This window comes from Onychostruthus taczanowskii, unplaced genomic scaffold, assembly GCF_017590055.1.
Source record: "Onychostruthus taczanowskii isolate IOZ18803 unplaced genomic scaffold, ASM1759005v1 scaffold18, whole genome shotgun sequence".
Lineage (NCBI taxonomy): Eukaryota > Metazoa > Chordata > Aves > Passeriformes > Passeridae > Onychostruthus > Onychostruthus taczanowskii.
In genome coordinates this window covers 1,107,457-1,127,790 of record NW_024499017.1, presented here as the reverse complement: position 1 = coordinate 1,127,790, position 20,334 = coordinate 1,107,457, and positions in this window count along the sequence as shown.

Genomic DNA, 20,334 nt, shown 5'->3' with positions numbered 1-20,334 from the left:
TTTTTGGGGATAAGCATGTAAGAGGGAACTGAAAGCTGATCTCCCTCAAGCATTCAGCAGTCAGATCTGCAGGGCTCACTGTTGGTTCTGAAGAATATTTGGACACCATGGTGAATATGCTGTAACTTTCAGGTATTTTTAAGGAGAGAAACAAGTGATCCAGGCACCAATTTACATGATGTGGATGCAAATTTTGTGCCTTGTTTTCCGTTACAAAAAAAAAAGGTGACTTAGATCACTGTGAACTTAGCAAGGATGTGATGAGGTGGGGTGCTGCGCTGCTGCTGCCTTGCACTGGCGTGGAAATCCACAAGGATCTAAGAGGAAAGACTGAAGCAGTAGCCACTGAAGCCAGTAAACCCTGTCTTGAGCTTCCTACTGCCCTGGGCTCTGGCACAGGCTTAGGGGTGTCTGTCTATCCCGGACTCTGCTCTGCAGTGGTTCTCTCTACAGAGACGCTTAATGTGCCTGCATTTCTCCTCTCTGTCTGTAAAACTGTGATGCAGCAAAAACTCATACTCATATGATGGGGATGAATGTTGGCTCAGTAGATAAATAAGAATGTAGGTAGCCCAGGATGTACAAAAATCAGTTGTCATGCTAACACAATATAGCAACCATGAGGCCTTTTGGTTGTGTATTACAGTAAAAAAAAAAAAAAAAAAAAAAAAATTGGAAAAAAATTTTTAAAAGAAAGATGGAACTTAGTGTGAGATATTTAGAAGTCTTGTAGAAACTGGATGGGGAATGGGGAATTCCATTACAGGCTTAATCCAATCAAGTAATGATAAGCCATGACTCACTGAACTGCTGTGGAATACCCTGGGCTCATACTGTTACGACTGTTATCAGTTCTTTTTAACATTTAGGCTTAATATTTACAATTCAGGTTCCCAAATAAGAGAGAAGTCATATCATATCTATGTTTAAGGATATATAGTACGTGATAATGCCATTAATCATCTTTTAAAAGGTACCAATCACTTTAACTAGTTATAGAGAAATTACTTCAAATTAGTTTAAAAACTTTTTTTGTGTGTTTAAAACAAAAATTCATTAGTTGCAGCAGTTAGCAAAACATACCACTAACATACCAGTCTGGTTGTTTTATCATACTAATGCCTTATCTGCTGTGTCACATATATTTAATACCCCAGGGAAAATGTTGCATATTATCAAATATTCTGATTTATCTGGTAAAAAGGAGAGAAAGGGATTGGAGAAAGAGGCTTAGCATGACCAAGAACCACTTGCAGTTCCCAGTCAATGTCAGGCTTTATTGTTATATCTACCCAGTTGCTTGACCAGTTGCTTTCAGCCACAAGAACTTCTCATTCTCACAGGCAGCATCCCAGCCTTGCTGAGCAGCAAGAGCAGCAAGTTTTCTGCCAGACATGGTGGGCACATCCCATCAGAGGATGGGCTATGGAACCTGCACTTTTGCATGAGGCAAACATTTCTGGCTCCTGTTCTGGTGGCATTCCTCATTTAACCTGGTTGCAGACACACACCTGGATCCCCTACGACCACCTGGGTGTACTTGGGCCCTGGTTCCAAACTCAAATCTACAGAATTGCTCCCACTGGTGCTGGCAGACTTCAGTTTAGTCCTTTGCTAAGCATTTATAGGAGGTATCCCCATCCCTCACTCGGGTTACAAACAAATCACATCTTGTTCTAAAGCCAGATAGTGCTGTGCAATGCACAAATAAGATATAGGCTGAATACTTAATATTTTGAGCCAACCATAGGGAACAATAATCCTGTTCATGCTTCTCAGGTATTTTACCAGCTATGCTGATATAGCACTACTAAAATTCAGGAACATAAAAATCCTAATGCAACCACTAAAATTTTGGCAACATATTTTTAATTTAGATAGCTACTTTGAATGCAAAAGTATCTTACTTAAATCTATTCTAGCAAATAGAGTTACAAACCTGAAACGCAGACATAATTATCAGCAAATCACCAGCTAATGATTTGAGTACCTTTATTTACTTCATCAAAATACCTGACGTGTGCTTGACTGTCTTTAATTGTGGGTTTTTCCTCTCTTTTTACAAGGATTTACAATAAAAACCTGGTATCAGTTATGTAATAATAAGGTGTCACAGCTTATGTGACACTTATCAGACAGTTCAGTAAGAAATCTGCCATAATGCAGAAGCCTGAATGCTGACCTGTTCTTTTCCACTCTTAACCACGGCATATAATTTTACTGACAATACAAGAATCCTTCATGCTGTAGAAGTCAGAACTGTGTATGCACCATCCTTTCCTCAGAAGAGATATAAATCTAAGTCCTGGGCTTGGGCAGTTCCACTGAACTCATCCTAAACTTTGAATATATCTGCATATAACACATAAATACTAAATTTCTTAATTACTCTCACAAAGATGCTACATGAAACAAGAATGCTACATTTAAGCTACACTTAAGCTTTGAAAAGGCCCTGTTTTGGCATTGTTCAACTTAATAAAAGAAACAGTACTTTTATATTAGTAAATAGTTCATGAGTGACTATAAAGCTAAAAAAGTGTCAAATACACTCTAGAAAACTCTAACTAGATTATGTATTCAAAGACCAGAAAACCCAAGAAAAAACTACACCCTGTTATCAAAATCTATAGGGCCAGCATGACTCTGGAAACATGCTGATCAAATGCTCATCTCTCCGTAATGCAAAGGGATGGCTCTTATCATTCCAGAGACTGCTTATCACTTGAGGGCTCTTTTGCAAAGATTGTTCTTTGCATGATCAGTCTTCCAAGACCTTCACATCACTGAAACATCTAGCTATTATTTATGTTTGATATTAAATTTTCCATACAAATGTAATGATCTTCATCTTTGGGCCTCTCATTTTAAATATTTTGGAAACATCAAGCTGAAAAGCTAGAAAGCTGAAAAACAGAGTTCCAAATTTACCAGGGTAAATAAGTGTAGGCTTATATCAAACATATTGACATGTTTGAGAAAATAAAGTGGCCATATTTATTCACATTGCTATCCTCTTTTCAATACCCTGTGATAACTACATTTAAAAAAGACCAGCTCACTAAAGGTGTCTTTCTAAATTCCAAATAAATGTTTAAAGAACATCAAAAATGCAACAGAAAGTGAACATGGATGATCAAGAGGGCATTTTTCAAAAGTATTTATGATCAACAGAAACAAATTTTACACAGAGATTTTTTTGCCCTTAAAAAACTTTCAACCCATAAAACCACAAGCACAATAGATTTTATTTCATGTTAGCATGAGCTGAATTGTATAGGTTTTTGAAATGACATGAAGTTTTTCTTTTCCCTCAGATCAATGTGTAAATGTGTCAGTGTGTCACAGGAGTCCCCTGGCAGGAGGCAGGTAACAAGAGATGTCTGTATGTAGTGCATTCCAAATGAGCAACTTCACAATTCCAAAAGCAATTTCCATTTAAAGACACCATTTGGTTCAGAAGCAAGTGCTTTATTGCCCCATTAGAGTTTTCTTGAGGACGTACAAGTATTGAGTTGGTAATTTCTTAAGCATGTAGATGGTCCTGCTGGCTATTCTGAAGTTTTTCTAACTTAGCCTACAAAAGTACTCAATGAAATTAGACATTGCTACCAGGGTAAAGATGAAGCAATGACCCACTTGCTATGGGGAATAAAGGCAAAACCACTCAGCATCATACAGGATCATGTCCTGATTGCTGGATGTGAAGTAGTAACCAGAAAACCATACATAGTCAAATCCAATTGCTTGAGCATCAATTTTAGGTTTAGAAATTATACAAATAAAGAAGTTCAGAAACAAGCAGTAGATGCACCCCAAAATTCTCCTTTCCATCTTGTATGTTTCATATTTTGATAAAAATCATTTCAGCTTTTTGCACCTTGTTATCTTTTGTGGCCTGTGTCCATTCTGTATAAACACAACAAAACTAATTTGGCTGAAAGACAAAGCTTTGGCAGAAGACAGTGGAATTCTATTGGCCAAATACATTCTGAAAGATGTGTTTACTTCACATGTCCAGCTCAACTGTCTTGATGATCAGTCTTTTCCAGAAATTCCAGCTAACATTAATTTCAGTTAAATTTTTCATTCTAACTCCAGTGTAATGATCAGAATCCAGTATTTACTCTGAAGAAAATGAGGAAATAGTTTTGAATATGTAAGAATTATCTACTCTTCTTTTTGCTAGAGCAGGTTTTTGTAGGTAACTATAAAAAAATTGATAGGGATCATTGAAAAAGTAAACTTGCTCAATCATTCCTTATGTATCTCATCTAGTAATTATTAAATAATTTGTATTTTTGTCAGAAGGATTTGTTCCTATTGTCTTATTTTAACAACACCCACAGAGTTCTAGTACCCTAGTGGTATATGCCAAACCAAGTTATCAATACAAAAAAAAAAAAGTTATACGAAAAAAATATTTAGCAGAGGAAGTAATTATCCAGATAACCTTCTACCTCCTACAAACATTATTCACTTCAAGTAAGGAATCTGGATATCTTGGCTGAATATACAATAGTGGTGCACATAAATATCTGTGACACGGGAGACAAAATTATTTGACTGCCAGATAGCAAGTGGTGCAAGTTCTTGTCAGTTTTCTAACAGTTGAGAGATTGTTAACTATTTTTATCAGTGTTGCAAAGTTATTTCATCATTCTCAAGTCTTTGTTTTGTTAGGTAAAATAAAAATAAAAATACAAAGCACAATATGTCCCCACTCTAAAACCTTTACATTAGTAAAAGATGAGAATTATGGGACTGATTTTCTGAAATGCACAGGAAATCTTTGAAATTAAACAATATTTTTAGAGAACTTGTATAGATCTAAAGCCTGTGTGGCTGTCAGAAGCTGCTGAATAGAAAACCTAAGGAGTGCTCTGTGAAGGATGGTAAAAGGTTTGGGAGTGTCATGTGAAAGTAACCCTGGATTTAATCAATGTTAGTCTGACCAGAAGAGAGCTCTAACAAGTGAGCAGCGGTAACGTCTGCCTGGAACGCTCCTGCTGAGTCTCTTGACTAAATGAAGCAACTTATTCGTCCAACTGGATGTACTCAAAAATAGCTTTAAGGGAGAAAGGACATAGAGACAAATATTTTTGAGCTAGAATCCTCATAAACAGCCATCCCTGAGAGGAACGAAGATGAACACAGTCTACTTTATTGTTATAAATAAAATGAAGCACCAACTAGGAAAGAGACATAGCATGTGGGCTGGATTGGTGGAGCAGGTTGGGAATGTTTCTGCTTATCATATCACAGAATATAATACAGGGGGAGATGGAAATTTTGCCTATTTGATTCTTCAATGTAAATTAATTTTTTTACTTGTCAAAATTTTATCAAAAACCCAGTGGAAAGAACAGACTATTATTTTTAAAAGTAAACAAACAAACAAGACAGCTTTGATTTGAAATGAAAACAAACAGCAGTGAAAGGATAAGCTTTCATCATTTTGGAGACCTTGGCATTCTTGCAAATATATTCATGAATTAATCATTGAAAAACTTAAACTCAAAAGATCATGCATTTTCCAATGCAAGTAGTCTCTAAAGAGTACTCAAAATGGTTATTAAATTATAGTTCTTTAAACTGCTTGCATCAAGACTCTGTTTCACACACAGCTAACTGAAAGAATAGCATGATGCTAAAGTCCCTGTGATCTTACAAAACCAAAGAAAATTGTGAGCAGGCACTAGCAGTATGTCACCATGTATAACAGTACTAAAATCTGTTAACAAAACTACCATACACATAGTAAACAGCAGGAGTTTTGGAAGGCCATGCAGCTTTCAAATTATTAGCACTAATTAGCCAAATTAAAAAAAAAGATCAGGAAACACATTAGAAGTGAAGACAAGTCTACCTGTATTGCTGTGTCAAAATTACATTTCCAAACAACCAATTAGTAAAGACAACCTTTCAGCCCAAGGAGCCATATGTAAAGTGGGACGGCTTCATTACAGTGGCTCCCTAATTAAAATGTAAAGGCTGCTGATCATTGCATAATTAAACAACATGTCATGTGGTTTCATCTGGCAATTGCAAGCAGCTAGGCCTGAAATCATTAATGACTAAGATGTCGTCTAAATGAGTCCGGAGACTGCAGAACTACATTCTGTCAGAATGGAGAGCATCCTATGGTCATTACAGAGATAATATCCACCAAAGGGACTGCTCTGTACAAAATGCTGAAGTTCTTTCTCTCAAAATGACTTTGACTTTTTATATCCAGTTTTCTTACTAATTAGCCCAAAAGAAAAAGGCTAGCAGGGCTAATTAACTTCCAGCTACAGTAATCTAAATATGAAACTGAAGAACCAAAGATTTTCCCTGTGGATATTCTAAACGTTTTTCATAAGTTAAAGCTCTGCTATTGAGAAAATATTTTTTAGGTAACCTTATGCCTTGATTGAGTATTCCTTATGTGGCTTCCCACTTTGCAGACTGCCCAAGGATCAAAAGCACTTGCAGCACCAGTTCTCTGTGTTCTGCACACCACAGACCATCCATTCAGCCTTTACAGGTGATGCACAGAGATATTAAAAACAAAACAGTGAATTTGCAGTTCTATGAATTTACTGGAGAATTGTGGGGGCAGGAATTATTTGGCAAAATAATAATCCCAGTCACAAGAAAAGCATGTGTTATGAAAACACACACATTCCCCAGTCTATGCTTTAGGAGTTTCAAAGTGTAATGGACAAAGTAACATGAGTTCAGGCTCCTTTGAAAAGCTAAAAAAACCAGCAGATGTGCTAAGTTTGTAACAGACATCTTACAATCCTATCACTTTCACTCTGAGTATAGCTACAGTCTGACTCAGGTTTGGAAGAATTCTTTAGGTCATTCCACAAATCAATAGAGATAGCAGCCATTATTTAGCATGGAGCTAAATTCCAGAACCAGTAAAGTAAATTTGCACTTCATTTTAAACTGTAGAGTATACCTGAACATGATTTTTCTTCTTTATACTATTCCTTTTTATCACCACAATGTACTCTGAATTCTTTCTCTGGTAGGATCAGTCTGAGAACTGGCTATAGTTCAGTGAAACCCTAGCAGACAAGCCTGTCCCTTCCCTACTCCATGCAACCATTCTTTCAGTTTTGAATTTATCAATCATGCCACAGCTAATTGTCCTACAAATAGATTAAAATTAAATAAATATAAAATCATGGTGAGCACATGGATACGTTTCTTTTCTATGTAACACAAATAAAACAGAATTTGGTTCTGTATCATAGTTTTTTAAGGACATAGTGTCCCAAAGAATTTTTTAACAAAGTATCTTACTGACAGCACATTGAGTACAGAAAAATGTGGCAGCCAAAATGCTCTCAGCAAAACCTCAGATGTGTTCATAGGCAATAGAAGTTCTTTTATTGAGAAGACTTGTTTCCCAGGAAGCCAGAGTTTATTTCTGTTCTTTTTCACCAGAAAGAAAAGACCTGAGACAAGTTTTTCTTCAACAAGATAAGCATCCTCTTAGATTCTTCACATCAGATGTGTTAACTGGTTTCAGTTAGAAGACATGGTGTTTCACACCAGCTAACACAATATTGCAAATGGAAGGCTGAACAAAACTGTGGTGAAAATAGTACTAAAATATAGGGATTCTAAAGAAATGGAGTAACCTACACTGTTCTGCTAATACCATGTCTCCTGGAGTCTGAAAAAATCCCCGATATACAACCCTGCTGACCTTATTAGGGATGATAATTCTCATTTTAATTTGTGATAATTCTCAGTTTAATTTGCAACAGTCAGTAAATGAGGAATTGATGCAATCATTACACTTACGTGTGTGTATATATATATATATATATTTCTACCATATGTTACATCATAGCTACGGTACAGGAAACACTGGAATGTACAGGCAGAATGGAAATCATGGGACTGACACTGACAGTCACACTGGAAATGTTCACTCAAACACTCACAGTCCTTGAGGATATATCTGCAAATTTTTGGAAGTGTGAACATTTTTGTCATGTTTTTATTTTCCCTATAAATAACAAGTTCCACAAAATTTAGCCCCAGATATGGGTACTTCCTGCAACTTCCTGTGGAATTAGGATCATGTGCTCATTTTACCACAGAAGTGGTCATTCCCAAGGTCAGCTTTACCCTATCTACTCATACTCCTCTGTCTCCCATTCCCAATCCATCCACAGATCACTCAAATTGCTGCTTTTATTCACATAAAGTGACTCCTTTTTATTGCCTGATCTTGCGACAAGTTGGGTGTTTTTGCAGTCAGAGGGACCTCAACTGCCAGGTTCTTGAATGCAGAAACATTGTTTTTGTAGGATGGGCTGGACATCCTGGAGAATGACATATAAAACACTCAACTAGCATTTCATGAAATTACCATCACTTAGAGCAGTGCATCCACTAAGGGCCACAAGCAGTGCTCTGGGAACTCATGGGAGCTTTCTGCTGTGCCAGTACTGCCCAAACCATTTCAGGTTTTTAGCTAGTAAGATGTATCTTCCCTTCAGCGCTCCAGCCAAACTTAATTACTTGGCTTACCCCCAGGCTGCAAACTGAGGCAGCTTCAAAATGAGGGCGGCTTATATTAACTATATTTTAATTACTGTCTTTTGCACCATAACAGTAATGGTGGTTCTGTTAATCAAGGGAAATTAATTTCCCTTCACTCAGGGCAGCAATAAGCCTATTTTGGACTTTCACAGGGAGAAATTCCTGCTATTTTTTCTAAATATAGGTATTATATACATATATATCTGCTTTCTTAAAAATTAAGAACATCCATGGAAATCAGGAATCATTGGTCTGTAAACACAAGATGCACCCAGATTTTCTACTATCTTCTGGCTGGTTAGATTATAATTAGAAAATAAAAAGAGCTATTCATTCTTCTGGTCTGTAGAAATTCAAGCTTCTGTGCAGAGGACTACAGTTAAAAGCTGAAAATGAGCCCTGCTCTAATTATTTCATGCTTTATTTTCAAACTCATTTTCACATTTATTGAAATTCTTCAATGCAGCTGTGGAGATTGCTATGACTTTTTTGACTCCAACTGAAGAACCATGAGCATATCCCATACTTTAGCCAAATGAAGCCTGTCAAACTAGAGGTCAAATTCATCCCAGCTATCTCAACAAGTAAAATAATTCCTAAATATCAATTTAAAGATCTTGCAGCTAGAAAGACAAATAAAACAGACCTTCACAATGTCATGAAAGTACAGAAGAAGGATTACAAGAATCTGTGAAGTCCAGAACCCTTTAAACAGTGCTGTTTGCTATAAAGCATGACAATACCAGAGAATGTTGAGAGAGTGATTCTGCTGGTCACTCTTCAAATATTCTGGACTATAGAAGACCAAAACAGATTTTTCTGTGCTTAATTTAGTGCTCAGTGTTAAGCAAAGAGCAGTTTAACTGAACCTTCAAACTTCTTTTTTTTGAAAGGAAAAACATTTGTTTGAAAGAGGAAAATATTTAAGTTATTTGTAGCAGGACATTTTAAGAAATATCTGCCCTCGTTGCACCTCTTATACTGGTAGGCAGCATTAGAACTATGTTTCTGTCCCTATTTTAATGCTGTATGCTGGACTTAGGCCTGATCTTAAGGAATTGCAGGTCAGATACCATTGCCACTCAGAAATTGCTACTTCTAAGTACTACAATTTAATAAAATCTAAAGGCAGATAAATAATTAATCCCAGGTTGAAAATGTCAGCCAAAAATGAAAGAAGGTAAAGGAAGAAACATTGGTGTGATTACTTAAAAATTCAGAGTTGAATCTCCACAGAGATGGTGAAAGTCAGAGGGACAGCATCATTTCACATCCTGAATAATGTTTTCAAATAAAACAATTACCATGTAGGCATATATTGGGAAGACTCCAGCTCTCCACTGGCTAAGAAAGTTACTGAGTAGCACCCAGGTAAGATGCTTTGGAAGACTAAAGTAATTGTGAAAATGATCACAAGTAGAGCAAAAGTCACCAGCATAATTTTTTTCATATTTTAGCCCTTGCTAAACTTCATTTTCTCCAGTCCTGTATGTCAACTAACTGGGGGGGGGGGGATTGAGGCTTTTATATTAACTAAGGATTAACTCATTTTTCCTCAGTTACTTGGGTAATTTTGACCCTTTTTTTTTTTTTTTAATAAGTTCTTGGCATTAAAAAAAGTACATTAGAGGAGTTGAAAAGAGACAAAAGTCTTCTCATAATATTCAGGTCAAGGTACTTTTATGGAGCTTGCTGATTATATAACTCCATGTATTTTCATATTCTAGGACTACAGTGGGAAAAAAGGCTCAAGCCCATAATATCCTACACTTTCTGACAATCAGTAATATGACCCGAGAATATGAGTCAAAGTCCACAGAAATCAGTAGCAGCCTTACTCCACTTGTAACATTTGTCTTGATGCTCTTCAGTTATTAATCTAATACAAGTGAATCAAAGAACAGAAGACAAATGTTGCAATTTTTATTTAGAAAAGTTCTGCCTGAACCCTTTTGCTATTTTCAAGCCACCTACCACCACATTCGCCAAACCTGAAGCTGAAAAATCTTATCTGCAGCTGATTATTTCATTTTGAAAAAAGAGCTGACTGTTCCAAAAAGTCTTGCAGAGGTACATGGAGACTGTCAATTCTTCAAACAGAACCGGGACAAGATTAAACCTAGACATTTTAAATATCATTGTTATAAATGTGCACTAAATGCAGTTGCTAATTGGATTAGAGTTTCACTGACTACATTTCAACTACAATCCTGACTATGCAGTTAACCTAGATATGAGGAGGTTATCTAAAGTAAATCCATAAATTACTGTGCTTTTAATGATATATTCAGAGGTCTCTGCACAACACTCAGTAATAAAAAACTTTCTCTTATGGAAAATAGCTGCTGAACAATGACATCCACTGATACTGTAGCCTGCTATACCTCTTATTAGAAACTCCCCATTCTCTCCCACATTCATACCCCTGTAGTATCCTGTGGAGCATCTCCAGTGCATCTAAGATGGGTAAAAGCTTTGGGTTAATAATTCATTATGAATAGTCTACATTTTCATGTAGTGTGTATCCAGGTGATACTATGCTTAATATAAATTCAAAATGTCAGCTTTGAAAAAAAAAAAAAAAAAAAGGAAAGAAAGAAAAAAGAAAGTCTTTCTGCCTTTGTTTTAAGTGTGAACCCTGAAATAATTTATTCATGGTACCATAATAAACTGTCAGCTATCTTGACAACTAAAAATTAAGTGCGCTGTACTCCTTGGAAATTCCCAGAAATATTTTTTTTGTTACAAAAAAGAATAGAGAGAAAAAATAACACATTGAAACCCACGGCCAGACTCCACATGCACTGAAACTTCATTCAGATGCCACTGCTTAAGATCTGTAGAGCCCTTAAGTCATAACAACCTATCAGAAAAAAAATCACCTGAAGTGATCTCCGCATATCTAAAAATGTTCAACTGTCGTTTTGAAGCAGTAATTCAAGTATTTAAACTCATGCAAAAAAAACTCGTGATGGAAAATACAAGGGAAAAAAGCATGTTAGTGGAAGAGAAAGTGCCTTAATTGGGTAGTTAGGAGTATTTGATAGGATTATAAAAAGGCAAAACTGTCAGAATGCAATTCTTCTACTGGCCATTGGCCAAAGCAGGGCAAATTTTAGAGGGAAAAATAAACCTCCACAATTATACAGCATCTCCCACACAAGATAATTTTGAAACAATTCTCAACCTTTCACCTTCATTTGAGTGAGAGCAAATTTTCACTCACTTTATAGTTTCCCACTGAATTTCTTCATCATTTAAGTCTTTGTCTGCAAAAGAAAATATGCCCCAATGAAAAGCCACTGAGAGCAACTGCACCAACATATAATGCCTAGTGTGGACAAGCAAGTATTCTAATTGCACCAGAATTTATTCTTTTTTGAATCATTTCACTCTTGCAAAGTACCTGCACCAGAAGCTGTATCAATTCAGGTACACCAATGACTCAGCTGCAGCTGAAGCAAATGTCCACCCCAGAAAAGATCTGGAATGATTAGAGGTAACAGGTCAGCAGCAGCTCCCTGCTGTGAAACTTGAATTCATCTTCAGCTACCAAAGTGCTTCTTTTCTCTACATGAACCAAAACTTTCTCTCTCCCCAAACTTTAACCTCGATTTTTAAAGGCTAACCATTCTTCTGACCTAAAAACCCTGCTATAAGTAAGGAGAAACTCACCAGGAAAGGAAGATAGAATGAAGATCCCAATACTGTTGAGCACTGTTGGGTTTATTTTCAAAAAGAAAAAAACTTGCATTCCTTGATGTGAACACTGAAGAGCTGTCAGAACTACTATCCATCCAGTAGAAAGAGATTCCTACTTAGTAAAATGGAGAGTCTCATGATAGACCTTCATACCTGCTGCCTCTGACAAGTAAGGAAGCTTTTTTTTCCCATGCTGGTAGCAAACATTTATAAATATTCTGTCATTACAACTTCTATATGAAACAGCACAAAGGAACACACAAAAAAAATTAGGTTGTATATTCAGAGCTCAGAGCTACATTTCACTTGACCTTAGCTTTTAAGTGGCTACTGATAGATTGCTAATTTCTTGCTTTATATTCTATATATATTATATACAAAAATATAATATTATATATATACACTCTATATTATATATTGCATACATATGATATATTAATATATGCTATGTATTTATATATAGTATATTTAAAATGTATTTATATTACATATATATATGTATGTATCATATATGTCTCTCCTGCAGAGTAGACATTATGTGTCATGCAGTTTGCTCGTTGCTGCCTCAACTTTTTTTATTTGATCAAATGAAAAAATATTTGCATTAAGAAAGCTGCTTTGAACTAAGTTTTTTATAGTACATAGAATTTGTTACAATCCATTCTGAAAAAGAAAAGAAAAGATGGAAGTCCAACAATGCAAATGTAGGACTAACACCTTCAGATCAGGATTTCTCTTTCCATTCCCTTCCCTTCTACTACCCATATGGCTTTCTCAATCAACTTGGTAAAGATACACAGACAGCAGAGAAGTAGCAACAATGTTAGAATCAATCTGTGAGGGCCACAGGGACAAGTTCAAACAGATGAAATCATAGAATCGTAGTATTTTAGTTTAGAAAAGACCTCTAAGACCAGTGAGTGAAACCATTAATCCAGCACGGCCGAGTCTGACTGACCCTTCAGACCCCTCACAAGCTTTGCTGCCCTTCTCTGGACGTGTTCCATCACCTCGGTGTCCTTCCTTTAGTGAGGGACCCAAAAGTGAGCACAGGATTTGACGAGTGGCCTCACCAGGGGCCAATACAGGGGAAGAATCCTTTCCCTGGTCCTGCTGAGCATACTATTGCTGATACAGGCCAGGTATCCTTGGCCTTCTTGGCCACCTGGGCACACATGGTTCATGTTCAACTCTTGTTAACAAGCACCTCCAGGTCCTTTCCAGCCAGACACTTTCCAGCCACTTTGCCCCAGCCTGGATGCCTGGATGGGGCTGTTGTGGCCAAGTGCAAGATCCAACACCTGGCATTATTGAACCTCAGACCACTGGCCTTGGCCTATTGATCCAGCCTGTCCCACTGCAGAGCCTTCCTCCCCTCCAGCAGACCAACACTGCTGCCCAACTTGGTGTCACCTGCAAGGAGACTGATGGTGCACTTGAACCCCTTGTCCAGATCATTGACACAGATATTAAACAGGACTGGTCCCAACACTGCACTCAGTTTTTATCCAGCAAACAGGGCACCTATCCAAGCCACAAGCAGCCAGTTTCTCCAGGACAATGCTGTGGGAAATCATGTCAAATGCTTTGCTTAAGTCCATGTAGACAAGATCCACAGCCTTACCCTCATCTACTAGGTGGGGCACCTTGTCACAGAAGGAGATCGAGTTACTCAAGCAGGATCTGCATTTCATAAACCCAGGGTGACTGGGCACAATCCCCTGGTGTCCTGCACAGGCCAGGTGATGGCACTCAGGATGATCTGCTCACAGCAGTCAGAAGAAATACCTGTCTTGGGAAGAGTCCTGGGATTTTATCCCATATTGTTTTATCATAACTGCACATTAAATATTAATAACTGCTAAAAGGACAGAGAAAAAGGCCTCCTGACTTATCCTGAGTTTGGCTGCAAACTGGGAACCATGACATTTTGCAGTATATACCTCTTAACTGTACCACTTTCAGGGGCAGGCTAATGTATTTAATGACATGTAGTATCCTCACATTTTCTATCCCTCCTTGGAGATTTTCAGTTTCCAGGTCAGAATTTCCAAACCAAACAGATAACAACATCAGATATTCCAAATTTGGGGGGGAATAGTTGGTGCACAAAAAGAGATCCTTTTTAACAACTGATCAACGTTGAAGTGACAATTTATTATCACTAGCTGAAAAACACACTTTTGCCACAAGTGGAAGTTACCATTCCTTGATGCTCTAACCCTGTGAGGGGGATTAGCAATCTTAGAATTTGCTATTTATTGCAAATATTTGATATGGTGTGTTACAGTACGAATAACAGTTTAGTGCAATACATTTTATTGGTTCACCAATGAGGAGCACACCCTTCAGCTCTCACAGATCTTCTGTGTTCTCAAATACAACAGCCTAGCTATTAAAAAATAAATTGCCTTTTTTTAATGTCATATGAGTGACATTTGAAAAAAAAAAAAAAAAAAGCACTTCCTTTCTTCTTTCCTTCTTCTGTGTCACTAGAATAATTTCTTCCTCCTCAACTCACATTTAAACACATTCTACTCAACACAGCTGCAGTGTATGAAACTAGCATAAATGATGGTGTCTTCAATTCTTACTATTACATGCTCATTATCTAAAACAATTAAAACTTAAGGGAAATTACAAAGAATATCTGTGAAAGTCATGCTGCAGGAAGATTTTCAAAATTACTCTTCTAAGATTGTAAGGAGTGTAATTACTATGACAATCCATCACTGTCTTTTGTGTGTCATGAGATACAGCTGTTACTGTTGGATTCATAATATTCTGCACATCTCTTACCTGTAACAAGCCAGCAGGAGCTGAGCTCATCCACTGAGTGCTCTTCTATTGTGAGCAAACTCAGCCAAAAGACAACTTCTATCAAACAAACTGCAGAAAATTCAAATACCAGCACATACTACAGACACTAACGGTCTCTTCAGTTGTCAAACAGTTAAATGTAGGAGCAGGATTGAAACTACCATCAAACTTACCCTTGGTGCTATGAAGACCAAAGAAAGTGATCATGAGCAGTCCTGTCATGGAAATGATGCAATTACACAATAATATAAGCAATATAAGCTTTCACGGGAAGAGTGTATAAATGGTTTGAACTTCTTCATCTATGTGGTTTAACTTCCTTTTTTCATTCAAAAATATTAAATCCAGACTCAAAGCATTACATTACTTTTATTTCTATTCAAGTTTTTCTGCCCTTTAACTTGCACACACTCCATATATACTGAAAAATATTTTTATATGATTACTGCTATGATAAACACAGGTCCCAATATCGAAACATAAAGCCTGAGATGTGGAAGAGGTTCAATGTTCTGTTTTTACCATGAGCCTGAATCATTCTACCTGAATAATCCTAAACCAAATCATTTATGAAATCAGCATATACCTCACATCCACCCAAAATATGTGATGGGTCACCACCTTCTCCACATGGACAAAAAGAGGAAGGGCTCACAGTACACAACTGGAAACTTTTTTTTTTTCACTTGAAGATCATGGAGAGTAGTAAACTTGATATAAATCTGTTCTTCACTTACAAACCAAAAGCCAACTCAAACATTCTATGCAAATTAAAGAGCAGTGTTTTTCAAAGAAAGGAGTTAAAAATTTTTCACTTACAGTTAAGAAAAATTATAAATAACATATACATTATAAGTCAAGGCAACTGCTACAGAAACAATTTATTTACATGCTGTTATTTGTTTAATCATCTTTAAATTGCCTTTGAAAATTAAATTTTAAATGTTTTCCTGAACTCAGTTATTTTTCAAGTAAATATTATGCATATGAATAGCTTGCTTGCTTTGTTTCCACATTTCATAAAGTTTCTATGCATTTAGACATTCCAGGATTTATGTTTACTGGTTTGAAATCTGTGTGAGGGAGCAAAGATTCTATGAATTACAAAAATCAACTAATAAATCAACCAAACAAAAAATGCTCGCACTGTTTAAAAAACATAATCAGAGGCTAAAGAGCTAAGCTCAGACAATAAGTAAATTAGATTTATGTCTTGCATGTAAAGATCACTGATATCTAAAGCTCACTTGTCTCAATTTATTTAAGCAGAAGTAAGGGCAGTGGCACTCACGAAGAGTCTAAAAATAATAAATTACATCTTATTGCACAAAGTCAAAGGTTAAACTTATTATTGCTCACCACAGGCCAACCTTAACCCCAGGATTAATGCCATAAACAAAACAAAACTTCAGTTTGCACACATAATGCACGAGGTTAATGTCTCTGAAGAATTACAAAAGGGAAATGATGCCCCCTACTGCTCTCAGAAAATGTTTGTGTATAAACACAATATTTTTCTTCAAAGGGAATTATCATGTAAAACCAATGAACATGTATTTTCAAACTAACTAGTACTCATTAGCATGACATATGCCAAGGACAATTTATTCCTTCTTTGGACTTTAATTAAAATATATGAAGGCCTTTCCTTGTAGAGGAAACTCTCAGGGGCACAAACAGCTAAAGAGGGTATAGAATCTAAGTTTCTTAGGAGTTACACATTTTGGTGGAGAAAGTATGAAGATTCAATTCAATTTTTTTGTCTTCATGCATTTCTGATTGCATCAAACTTCAAATAACTTTTATGTAGCAGTGATACGTTGCAAACAGCAAAGTTGATAGGATGGTGTTTGATGTCTGGTAGCAATTTGACACAATTCATTAAAAGGTAACAAAGGCCATTCCATGCCTTGGAGTTATGGAAAACCACAGCTCAATTCCTAACCCAGTTTTACTGTTGTAATGGATTTCTTGATGGGCAGGTAAAGCAACAAGGTTGTTGTTTGAAATACTTTCCAGGGAAAGAGAGCTCAAATACCAAAGAGCTTTTACAGGTGTCTCATTTGTTCTGCTTTTAAGCCACAGTAGGCCAAATGACATCAATACTGTTAAGTCATGAGTTCCACCAGTGTAAGTGAAAAATAACCCCCAAATTGTTAAAGATATTGGACACACTGAATTTCTCCATTTCAAAGTAAACTACATAAATATTACTGGGTACATTGTTGCCTTTGATCTGACCTTCAGCACCCTTGTGACTATTCCTAAACATACATAATCTCAAAACTGTTATCACCTACCTTTGTTCAAGGCTTGCAGAGTGAAATGGCTGCAGTTCACAAGTTCTTATGCTACAAAAATAACCAAAATTAAATCAGTAAGGTAAGTTAATGAGCTGACATGAACAGGCATGCTTTTTCATTACTAAGTCCTATTTTATCACAAATCTTACCATGTGTGATGTTATTTAGACAATACTACTGTGACCTTGGCATTGACCATTTTCAGCTTAAAGCACAATGAAACACTAATGTAAGAGGAACACTTTTACCTGATTCTTATGAGGATGCCTCTGCAGTAGAGTGTGAGAAATGAAAAAAAAATGTCGTTCATTGTCAGAGCACACAAAATTGAAATTGCAGCACCTGTGTATTGGGAAACATTTGGTTAGAACCATTTCTACTCACTTATAGTAACTTTACAACTCAATCAATAAGAGGAAAAAATGTTCATGATGGTTTACTGTTCCAAATGAAATGGACCCAAGACAGGTTCAGCGATGAGGTTTAGCAAGACACAAATTCTATTCAAACTTGTAAGATTGGACGTCATAAACATGTGTATCACATTTTCTCAAATGTATATTTTCAAATAAGTTCAGAAATCAGGTTCTATCCCAGAGTTTGCTTTTTCATTTTACTGTTGATGGTTTCTAGCAGGAAGTTTGGCCCTCACAGTACTGCCTGAGTAACACTGGTTCAGGTTTGCAGCACAGCTAAGCTCTTCTAATAAAAATATAAATAATAATATAAATCTCCATGGATTCACTGGACTTAGAAGTAGATTTAAATAAATATATAATGTTCTAGGGTCAAAGGAGATGATTTTAAACCAGACAAGGCATTGTCCAGGGAGGAAATTCGAATAATTGCATCTTATTTCCAAGGAAAGTTGCATTTAACTGTGCTAAAATACAGCTCAAATGTATTGGGGATAGTCCTGACTTATACATATTTCTACATGCATGATGGAAGTGTGTTGTTTAAGGATTTCATAGTCTGGAGAAGGCTGCAGACTGACGGAACAGCAGTATGAAAAAGTGGATAACATGAATGACAGGGGTTTTAAAAATTTTATCAGTCATAAAAAGCAAATTACCTCCAACTCATTTTTCCTAGACATTGATGTAGGACTCTCCAATAAAATACTATTACTTGTAGTGGAATAAGCTGAAATGGGATGGTATCATCCTGAAAACATTTTACTGTTTTTCTATCACTGTGAAACCAAGCACATAAATGAAGGCATCCTGTTTCTCTAAATATGCTTTCTAAATGTGAAAGGGTTGAAGCAATTTCCAGAGGTCTCTATCTAGAAAAAGCCTTCCACTGATATTTAACTGAACTGCCTTTGCTCTGACACATGCAATAAAATACATTGGAATCAAATGTAAATGCATCATTGTGCTTTATGTAAAGAAAATCAGCTTAATTTGCTTTTTTCACCACTATTACACAAGCCTAGCATGCCCAATTGTTGTAACTAAAATTTTATTGAAATTGTTGGAAATATTCTGATTTACATCAGCTGATTAATAATTCCACCGGTTTTAGTAGAATTATATCAAGAATTATTCTCACAGGAAGCCTGTGAGTCAAATTTTTGACTGCAGTGTTTTCCTATACCCCTCAAGAGAGGATCAATTACAGTGTTAATATATCAGAAATATCTTCACACACTTTGACAGTGTAGAAATCACTGTATGTACAGAAAGTCTGGCACAGCTTACTCTCCATACACAAAAGTTAAAAAAAACTTGCAGAGGGAACTCTCCTCTGTACTTGAAGAAAAAATGTTGTTCTATAGAAGAAAATACAAACCAAGTATTACCATACTGTTTCAGGCATTAAAATAATACTAAAATTTAGAACCAGATTCTGTAAAACCTTACTGAAGTAAATCAGAATTTAGTCTGGTCAGCAGTCAAACTGAAGTCAACAGGACCAGACATTCAGGTGAATATTCACTGATCTTGGTCTTAACCTTATAACAGTTAGATTTTGTGCAAGTTATCTGCAAACTGACATAATTCAGACATAGATGTCTCTATATCTATTCTCATCCTGCTTTGCACAAATATAAAGAGAAAAACAAAAATCATACCACCCACAGTAAGGTTTACTAGAGACTGCATCTTCTAAAAGCATTAAAAAGCCATTGTAAGCACATCTTCACAGCTCATTGCACCTCTTGCACCTTCCAATTACTGGTGCAACTTCCCACCCACTCCGAAACTGAACTGAACCTCCCAGAACAGACAGAACTCAGCTGTAAGGTCCTATTCTGTTAGCAGTCCTCCACCTAACAGGTACAGCACATGCAAGCACATTGCTCAGCAATTAACCATACCTAGTGCTTTACAGGAAAAAAAAAAAAAGAAAATTAAATTCCAGTAGTCAGAGTACTAGCAAAATGTTTATGAAAATTAAAAAAAAAACCAAACACTTGGCTGCAAGAGTCATAAAACCTTAATGATGCTCAAGTCTCTCTTTTGATAACCTGTAAAAAATTATTTGAAAGAGCTTTATGAAATCCCTAGATTTTAGCAAGATTAGCAAGAACGCTGCTTTAATTTTTTGTAGTTGCAGAAACTTTGACAAAGTACTCTATTTTAAACTAACATAGAGTGGCCCTTGAGCACGGCTCACTTTCTGCACTGCTCAGAGCCAGCTGCATGGTGCTGACACCCCTTCACATACCACTTGGCATTTCTGCAAGTTATTCAGTAGTGTTGAATCCCCTCTCACAATAAAGACTGTACTCTTAGGTTATCATTTGTTCTGTCAGTCATCCAAGTGAAGCTGCAATGTTTAAGTACACAGTAGTCACACAGTGTGGAACCTTTAAAATTACTGGTAATAATATAGCTAAATATTTACATTAGAAAAAAGCCCCACAAAACTGTCTCCTGGAACATTTCCCAGGCTAAATAACAGTCTTTGCCAATACACCTGCAGCTTTTTGTAACTAATTAAGAAA